Source organism: Saccopteryx bilineata, chromosome 3, assembly GCF_036850765.1.
Source record: "Saccopteryx bilineata isolate mSacBil1 chromosome 3, mSacBil1_pri_phased_curated, whole genome shotgun sequence".
In the NCBI taxonomy this organism is placed as follows: Eukaryota; Metazoa; Chordata; class Mammalia; order Chiroptera; family Emballonuridae; genus Saccopteryx; species Saccopteryx bilineata.
Window position 1 is genome coordinate 32499492 of NC_089492.1, and position 10116 is coordinate 32509607.

Sequence of the window (10116 nt, forward strand, 5' to 3'; positions counted from 1 at the left end):
TCTAACTGCAGTTTGTTTCTATGTAAAGATTCCCCCACAACTTCCCACCCCCTCTCAGCCCCACATTTTAACATTTAACAGAAAATGGGAGTGGTGCACTTTCCCTCCTAGGAGCGCACCCACACCTTTCTTCCCTCTCAGGCATGCATCGCCTAAACTCTAAGGGTCCCCATGAGACCTGCAACCAGGGAGCAATGGGCAGTGGCAGCTCTTCCAGGGTACTATCCCCTTAAACCTGTCTCCAGGTCCCCTTCCCTCTGACTTTTCCGTGAGCCAAAGGAGGCCTACCTAGGCTTGTTTCTTTCCCATAACATTTCTAGACTTCTAAGCAGCCCCATCTAGGTTGCTTCTTCTAATCCTCCCCTGTTTCACTGCCCCTAGCTTTAGTAACCGTACTCTCTAAACCACGTGGACACGTGTTGTGAAGTCTCCCCTCCTCAAAGTCCCAGTTCCTGTCCAGTAAAACCTGGGCCCTCCTGTCCCTCGGGTAGATCCTCCTACAGACACAGACACGTAGTTCCTGCTGCTGTTCCAGAGGGAGTGGGTTCCTGTGGGGATGGGGCGTGTTCAGGGTCCAGCTGCATCCTGACAGAAGCTCACACATGGAACTGCCTGCTTTCCACCAGCGGCTCCACAGACAGTGACTTCTTCCAGAGCTTCAGCCTGCAATTCCCCTCCATGGCTCAACCATGATGGCTGCAGCTGCTTGCTGGCTGACTGGCCCCTGAGGCCAGCACCCGGCCCAGGTAGTTCATCATTATGCATGAAACTGAGGGAGGGCTTTGGCCACTGTATGCTGGGTGGGGAGGCCAGGAGGCGGAGGCCAGGGAGGCTGCCACCTCCTGAGCTCTCAGCCATCCCTCCTCCACTCCCGACCCCACTCAGGGATTGTGCACACACATGACAGCACCAAAATCAAGAAAGAGCAGGGGTAAAGAGGAAGCACAAAGGACTGTGGTAGGTGCTTCAAACTTACCTGTTGTTCTGACAGTGAGGAAATGTGGTGTCAATCAAGACCTCACCGATGTTGTTCTGGGGCCAGGAGGGCGAGGAGGGCGAGGAGGGCGAGGAGGCTGCAGACCTGCTCCCACCTGCTGTAGTCTGCAGTCTCCACTGTGACCTCCACGGGAGCCAAGAGCTTACAGAAGAAAACCCGGAGTAACAACAACGGAATATGGAAAATGTAACAAGTCTAGGCTGAAAGACTGTGGTAATACTATGTTTGTGAAAAATGAAGCACAACAACGAACAAGTATTGCTTCAGTAATGAGGGAAAATGTCCATTTTCACTAAAAATAAACAGATACAGCTTGAATAAATGTCCCACATGTCATGCACATATGTACCATTAATCTGCAAATGTATGGCATGCTACCATGATTGACAAGATAGACATTCAATTAAAAGCATTAATAAAGATGTAATAACTTGCCATCACTAATATAAGGTCTACCGGAAAGTTCTGTCCGTTTCTATCACAAGTTTCGACACGTAAGCACATGTTTATTTGGTGCATGTGTGCCTCTCTATTTTTATCACTTAATGTATACATACTGACATAGCAAATTAACTAAAACAAAGTTGATTCACGTTAGTCTTATGTGTGAAGCGATAGTGTACCCATGCTACTGATAAAGTTCATTTACGCCACTGTAATTTTTACGAATTTCAACAAGGAAGAAATGCTACAGAAGCATGTCTGTCGCATCCACCATATTCCCAGGACTTAGCGCCCTCTGACTATCACTTGTGTTTGTCCTTACAAAATTTTTTGAAGGGCAAAAAATTCAAAAATGAAGAAGATATCAAACAAGCACTGGTTCAATTTTTCACATCAAAAGATAAAACATTTTCCAAACATGGGATATACAAATTGCCCTCACGCTGGCAAGAAATCATTAATAATAATGGCAATTATATATTTAATAAAGTTTATTGACGATAAGAAAAATTTGTATTTTGTTTTATTCCAAAAATGGACAGAACTTTCCGGTAGACCTTATATATATGTCCTTAATCTAAAATTCTATCACGAAAGCCCCTAAAACTGTAGTGATCACAAGGAGAGATAATTTCTGAAAAGCAGTTTGCCAATATTTATCAAGAACCATCTACATGCGCACACACTTTGGCTCAGTTTTTTCAACTTTAAGAAAGGAAACAAGGGTATTTATATATATAAACATTAAATTATTTTTTAAAAACTGTGAAAGATGAGCTCCTGGAAGTGGATTATAAATGTCTGTTTACATTTTTTTCTGTATATTTGTTTCTTAATTTTTAAATTTACGACATATAAACACACACACAAATTTTTTTTAAAGCAGGATAGTATCCTCACACTTGGAAACACTGAAGAGTTTAGAGACCACTCCTTCAATGGCATGTTAACATGAGCTCTGGTGATAATGCAAAAGAGAAGAGCAGAGCTGGTTAGTAGTAAGCTATGTTTACCAAGGCTGGTAAGAGCCTTTTATTTCACTGGGAATTACAGCCAGAGAAAATCCAAATGCCAACTTCAGGGAGCCTACTCTCACGGCCACAGCACTGCACTGCAAATACGAAGACTTGGAAACTAATCTCAGTTCTGCATATCATTGCCTGAATAAATTTCACTTATAAAATGGGAGGATTGGATTATGATTCCAGGATTTTTTTCTGCTCATAAGCCATGAATCTACACTGGTTGCGACCCAAGACTTTTCTTTTCTCTGTTTTCTTGTTAAGTTCCTCAGGTAATTCAGATGATCAGTCAGTTTCAGTACCACTGTACTAAAAGAGGCATTTCTGCGATTTTATAATGAATGTTATAGTGAATGTTACCAGAAATGACAAATATTCTTTAATAAGATGGCTAAATGTCTTATCATTATGAGGAATCACACACTACTTGTTAGCCCTATAATACAGAAATGAATTTTTTTCTATGGAGTTTGGAAACCTTAAATACATCAACCTACTTACTGCATACTGTCTATGGAAGCTTTCAAATAAAAAAAGTGAAAAGCAATATGACATATGAAAAAAAGTGCCGGGCAAAACAAATTCTGGGTAAACCCTTTGCTCAAGAAATGCATATTAACCAATGTCATCCCAATAAATTTAAAAAAAAAAAGAATAAATGCATAATTTTATTTAATTTATGGAGGACAGAATACAGAGGATTTTAGATGTTGGAAAACTTCTTGTAATTTCTGATAAACTGGATAAATTGGTGTACACCTATTACTGAAAGGAATCATCAGAACCTTCCTTGTTTCCAGAGACTTCCTCTCTGCCACAGGCAACTCAGCAATGACCTGAGGAGCAAACAATTCCTTCCATGCCAGGGGATTCCCTGAACCTACATAGACTCATGGCTCCCAAAAGTCTGCTTCCCTTTTCTTTCAGAGTGGTATTTTAGAATTGGGAATGGACCGCAATACCATATTCCATTAGAGCAGCGGTTCTCAACTTGTGGGTCACGACCCCGGCGGGGGTCGAACGACCAAAACACAGGGGTCACCTAAAGCCATCGGAAACACACAGGTTGAGACCACTGCATTAGAGGATCTGATCTAACACAATGTATTCAAAACCTGAAATTCATCGAGTTCAAGACTCAAAACATGTTAGCTTTCCTCAGTTTGTCACTGTAGCAAGCTTTAGATTCTGTTTACTGGTCATGACAACCATTTATTGAATGCGTACTATGTAATGAGCACTTTAATATGCTAAGCAATTTTGCAGTTAGTTCTTTCAAAGACCTTATCACCACCTCCACTTGCAGATGAGAGAACAATGCATGAAATTACCTGCTCAAGGTACACGGCTGGTGATTACATACATTTTTACATGCGAGTTTATTAAAATACTATTCTTAACTTCTACACGCCAACATCTTGGAGAGTGCCCATTGCTAACAGGTACTCAGATATCTATCTGTCCAACAAATAAATGACAGCACCACACATGGTACCATTTGCAACCAAATGGTACCTCTCTCCTCCAGGTGTTTGGAAATAAATATATGGGAGCATTTTAGACTGTCCCAATGTGAGGTGACCATCAGCATTTAGTGGATGAGGGCTAAATAAGGTACTGTCCAAATGCCAATAGAACCCACAGAGAAACACTAAACTATAGACTGATTCATAAAGCAATTCTTTCATGGTAAAGTTAATCTACCTGTTAATCAGCTTAACTTACAAGTAACATCTGATTCATTAACAGTTTGCTTAAAATATCTCAAAAGATACATCAATCTATTTTTATATACCACCATTTTTGCATTTACCTAGCATTTCTTTTCTTTTTTTTTTTAATTTATTTACTGATTTTAGAAAGCAAGGAAGCGGAGCAGGGGAGGGAAAGAGAAACACCAATCTGTTACTGTATGTGCCCTGACCAGGAATCGAACCTGCAACCTTTGTGCATTGGGACGATGCTCTAACCAACCTTGAGAGGGCTGGCATTTGTTTTAAAAACACATACTTCTCATTTAAAATATAATCTAATGCTCCATATTTATTCTCTGATGAAACCAAAGTACCTCTCCTCCACTGCTCATCTGGCTCCTTTCAGCAGATTTGCACAATGCTATAACATTCAAAGTAGATTTACCACTGGAAAATCATTTTGCTTCATTAGCAAGGATATAGTTTAAAATTTCTAGTTCCAGGCGTCACTCATGCCAACAGGAAATTTTAGTTTTCCCTGGTTCATTGCCTGAGCTCTTTCCAAAGGCACTATACTAATGGTTTCTACTATGTCTTAAAAATATCAATGTAATGGGGCCCTGGCGGGTTGGCTCAGTGGTAGAGTGCTGGCCTGGAATGTGGATGTTCCAGGTTCAATTCCTGGTCAGGGCACACAGGAGAAGTGATCATCTGCTTCTCCACTCCCCCCACCCCCAATGCTGCAGCACGGCTCAACTGGTTTGAGCACATCAGACCCAGGTGCTAAGAATGGCTCCATGGAGCCTCTGTCTCAGGCACTAAAAATGACTCAGTTGCAAGCATGGCACCAGATGCACAGAGCATCAGCCCCCAGTGGGGGCTGCTGAGTGGATCCTGGTTGGGGCGCATGCAGTACTCTTTCTATCTCCCCTCCTCTCACTTGGAAAAATAAGGGGGAAAAAAATCAATGAAATAAGAATTTAGTATGAATTAGTTTACAACTACAATTGTATAAAATCCACATCCAAACGGTGCAAAAAGATATACTCTTGCAGACAAATCAGAATATAAACAAGAACAAAATTTAGGAGGCACTTAGTTACAAAACTGTAATTACCCCTAAGCATACTCAAGTTCAAAAGGAGGACTGACTGTTTAGGGACTGGAGGACTATAAAGAGATCCTTTACAAAGGTTTGTCCTGGCATTCCAGCTTTGCTCTGAGGCTAATGGATCTAGTTCACAAGTTGTGGGGGAAAAGAATCAGAGATCAGATTTTTGAAGCCCAAAAGTTTCATTTTAGGTTGTAAAAACTAATATAAATGAGGTTCCTAAGACTAATTTGCCAAAAAATAAAAATGAGCATTTCCTGCACACTTTTAAAAGCAGAATTAATCTAACCACCTAGCAACACATTTACTTTAGTCAGACCCCGGTACTGTTTCTTCAGATTTTATCTAGTCTAGTCCCTGCACAACATACCAAAAGTGAAAAACTCCAGGAATTGAGACACAACCCTGAGGCTAGTATTCAGCACAATCTGAGACTTGCTTGTTGCCAAAAGAACACTTTAAAAACCTGAGCACTGTCAACTCATTTTTGCTGGTCATTATTACCAATAATTGAACTGTAAATGGAATAGCTTTACCCAAGCTTACAGAAAGCAGTTTTTAAAGCACTGACCACCAGCTGCTAAATCCCTTTAAATTGTCCTACAAGAAAAAATTCACTCAAAGTTCTGAATCAAAGACTATAGTGCACTTCAAGAAACTCACCCTTCCCTCTAGATGTGGCTGTGGTAAGTACTGTGTAGGTAGGTAATCAGCAGGAACAATACACCAGCTACCGTGGAAGTTATGCCAGACTCAGACAAATCACTGTACAGTATCTGTTTTCTAGTTCCAAAGTCCTAGATAGGTTCTTATTTATACAATGTATAGCATTTTCATCTACTTCCCTCAAAGACCTGTGAGAATAAACATGAAAGGTAATCGAGTTCTCCCTGTGACTACTGTTCAATAAAAGGTATTCTGAAGCCCGGGCCGGATGGTTCAGTGGTAGAGCGCCAGCCTGGGGTGCAGGAGTCCCGGGTTCGATTCCCGGCCAGAGCACACAGGAGAAGCGCCCATCTGCTTCTCCACCCCTCCCCTCTCCTTCCTCTCTGTCTCTCTCTTCCCTCCTGCAGCCAAAGCTCCATTGGAGCAAAGCTGGCCCAGGCGCTGAGGGCAGCTCCATGGCCTCTGCCCCAGGCGCTAGAATGGCCCTGGTTGCAACAGAACGACGCCCCAGATGGGCAGAGCATCGCCCCCTGGTGGGCATGCCAGGTGGATCCCGGTCGGGCGCTTGCGGGAGACTGACTGCCTCCCCGTTTCCAACTTCAGAAAAATACCAAAAAAAAAAAAAAAGGTATTCTGGAGCAGATGACATTACCAAAGGATAAATTTGGAAGGCCAAAACAGATTTTTGCAAAGGAGTCTCTCATCAACCCCAAAATGATCCAGCCTCCCCTGTACACTTCAGGACTGCTTAAGGGTAGTTATAACAACCCTCAGTGAGGGTGCATATAGAATCATTCTATCCTTTCTCCAAATCCTATAGTTAAAACTCCTCCTTAATTACCTTTGGGAAGAGATAAGGTATCTTCCAATCTTCCAGAGGCTCTTCACTTCCTTCAGGAAAATTTAATCTGCTCTATCTCTTGGTGAAATGACAACATCCTGCTGAGATCTCTCTTCATTCATTTGTGCATCCTCCACATTCTCAACAAAATTTTGTTTGCAAATCCACACTTGACTTCACTTCACTGCCTATAATCTTCACTGGCTTCCCTCTGCTTTTATAACTAAAAGTCCCACTGGGCCTGAGCCCAGGCTTCCCCCACCTGCCAGCCCTACATGTCTCGCCAGGATGCAGTCAGGTTAGTCCTCCTACAACTTCTCAAAAGCTTTATTCCTCCTATCATCTCAGGGCATTAACAAATGCTGTTCCCTCAGCTTGGAATGTTTTCACTTACACCTTGACACCCTTTTCTGATGTCATTTTGAAAGTCAAAGGCTCCAAAAAAGCGTTCTACAAAGGTCATGGCTCTTATAAATTCTTTCACACTACTCTGCCATTCCCTCATGGCAAATATGACTTATACAATTATTTATTAAAATCTATCTCATCCACTTGACTGTAAGCTCTGTGAAAGACCCTATTTTCTAAATCCTAGCACTAACACGGTGCCTGGTATATAACTCAGTATGTAGATGAATGAATAAATAAATCATTCAAGTCTTCATTACCTGACCCCAACTTTATTTCTCACTTCATAATTCAAATCCACCACAAAACTGGACTTTTGACTCCGCTAGAAGCACTTTTCCCCATCCTCAGGCCTTCAAACTCTGCGGCTTTCCCTGTCTGGCAAGTTCTCCCCATTTCTCTTCACCTGTTCAAATCCCACTGGCTTGCCAAACCTAACTCCAGTAACCTCTCTTCCAAGATATTTTCAGATAGTGCCTATTCATATACATCTGTGCCTCCTCCACAATTCCAAAGGACTTAGCTTTTTTTTTTTTTTATAATTACATATAACCTCACAGTACTTCAACGTGTCATGTGTGTGTGACTTATCTCCCCAACACTGGCAAACTCCTGAGGCTGAACTGTTTACACATCTGACTTCTCCACTCCCAGAGCACTGCTAAGTACTGACCGCGCACTGAAATGTTTTTCCCCTAACATACCACATTTTTCCTCTGAAGAGAATATAAGCTTCCCCTTACTCCTGTTTCTCAGGTGATTCAATATGCCTTACATGACTCTCCCCTCTGAGTTCCTTTCCAGGGGTTTCTTGCCTACCCTTCCCCCATTTTAATAAATGGTTTGAATTTTCTGGATTCTTGTTGTTCCCCTGCCTACAGCGACCCTGAGTCCACTGTGAGGGCCCCTGCTACATGGAGCTCCCAGACCCTTTAAAGTGCCATCCCCACTCACCCATTAAGCACCTACACCCAGTGAAAGCTCTTGCCCTCGCTGTGACCTCACACACATCACGCTGGGTCCTCATCTGGGCTACTCTGTCACCTTCATCCCCCTCAATCAGGGGCGTAGATGCTGTGACACCCTCCCCCACCCGAGGAAGAAATATCCCGCACCCACAGCGTTTCTCCTTTCTGCCTTGGCCATTGAGCGGACCCCCCAGGGCCCTTTCTCTTTTCCCCTCCTTCTTCTTAATAGACGGAATCTGGGTCTAAGTAACCGAAGAACCGGTGCCAAGTAATCAGTCACAGCCACCCAGCCAGCTCCAACGCCACGGCCTCGGCCCCCGCGGCCGCCCCCATCCCTCCCAGCCCACGACCGCAGCGCAAGCTTCGGCCTGGCCGGGACTCTCACCCGGGACAGAACATCGCATCACTAACCCAGGAAGGTGCCAAACGAGGACGTGGCAGCAGCGACCGGTACGGAGGCGGACTGCCTGGCAGACGTTAACAGATCAGCGCTCCATCACCTCCCAGGCCTAAGCTCGGCCTCACAGCTTCCTCGACCCCAGTGCCCAAGGAGCAAGTCACGTGCCAGGCCGAGCGGTCAGCTGACCGCGGCGCGCGCCGCACCGCCTACGCGCGCAGCACTGCGCAGCCGCAACCTCTGCTGAGCCCTCCGAAGAGGGGCGGGGCTGGCAGGTCCCGGGCAGCAGGAGACCCTGGAGTCCTGGTTGGTGGCCGGTGTTCCGTGGTGGGTGGAGTTTCCCGCTCTGCCGGGTCGGGGCGGGGTCTCGTTCGCCCCCTGTAAGCTTCACCGCCCCCATTCCTAATGTTATCCAGCTTCTTCGGGTTTCTGCGGATCAGGACTTGTCTCCATCCTCTATACAGGCTTCTCCACTCGGAGTTTTTGTTCAGCCGGGTTTGCTGAGTAGTATCCTTACTAGTTCACTTCCGCTTCCATCCAGACGACTTGCAATTCATAATGTTCATCCATAAATGTTCACGGGGTATTTACTGTGCAGTAGGCATTGAGCTAATTTTTTAGGGTTATCTACCGAAGCAAATCACTCCTTGACCATGTTAGCCAATTATGTTATCTAGTTCAGGGGTATGTGTGGTATTTATATGGTAAGCATAAATGATTGAACCCACATCAAAATGGGAAACCAAGAAAGGTTTCAGGACAAAATAGGGAGGGCAGGAAACATATCCTTTGGGGAGTGGGCAGAGAAGGTAGCAAGCCTCTTTTTTTTTTTTTTTTTTTTTTTTTTTTTTTTTTTTTTTTTTTTTTTTGTATTTTTCTGAAGCTGGAAACCAGAAGGCAGTCAGACAGACTCCCGCATGCACCCGACCCGGATCCACCTGGTATGCCCACCAGGGGGCGATGCTCTGCCCATCGGGGCGTCGCTCCGTCGCGATCAGAGCCACTCTAGCGCCTGGGGCAGAGGCCAAGGAGCCATCCCCAGTGCCCGGGCCATCTTTTGCTCCAATGGAGCCTTGGCTGCGGGAGGGGAAGAGAGAGACAGAGAGGAAGGAGAGGGGGAAGGGTGGAGAAGCACATGGGCGCTTCTCCTGTGTGCCCTGGCGGGGAATTGAACCCGGGACTTCCACACGCCAGGCCGACGCTCTACCACTGAGCCAACCGGCCAGGGCCAGCAAGCCTCTTTTATGAACCCTTCGTATATCATTGGCTTGGGAAGATAGGTGATATTATCCTAACTTAGAATATAGTATTAGAAAATCTTGTGATTTTCTAATTTAGTCATTTTAGATTTACAGATGAGAAAAGTGAAAAACCAAAGGTTACAGCTGTTCCACACAAGGTAGTGACTATACAATACCTGGTTTTAAGTCCTGGCTCCACTACTGACTAGCTGTGTGATCATAGCCCTCTCGACTTAAGGTTCTTCGGCTGTAAAATGGTGGTAATAATACAGACCTTATAGAGGTATTGTGAGGATTAAATGAAGTCTGTATTTAGCACAATGCCTG

At 44.3% G+C, this 10116-nt stretch overlaps 1 protein-coding gene across 1 annotated transcript in view; it reads right to left on the bottom strand.

The window, feature by feature from the left end:
• The window catches only part of ATP6V1C1 (ATPase H+ transporting V1 subunit C1), a 44777-nt gene extending 36037 nt beyond the window's left edge, over positions 1-8740 (bottom strand). The window contains exon 1 of the mRNA XM_066265906.1: positions 8563-8740. The gene's annotated coding sequence lies outside the window, so the exon portion shown is untranslated. The remainder of the gene's footprint in view (positions 1-8562) is intronic.
• Between the last annotated feature and the right edge of the window lie 1376 nt (positions 8741-10116).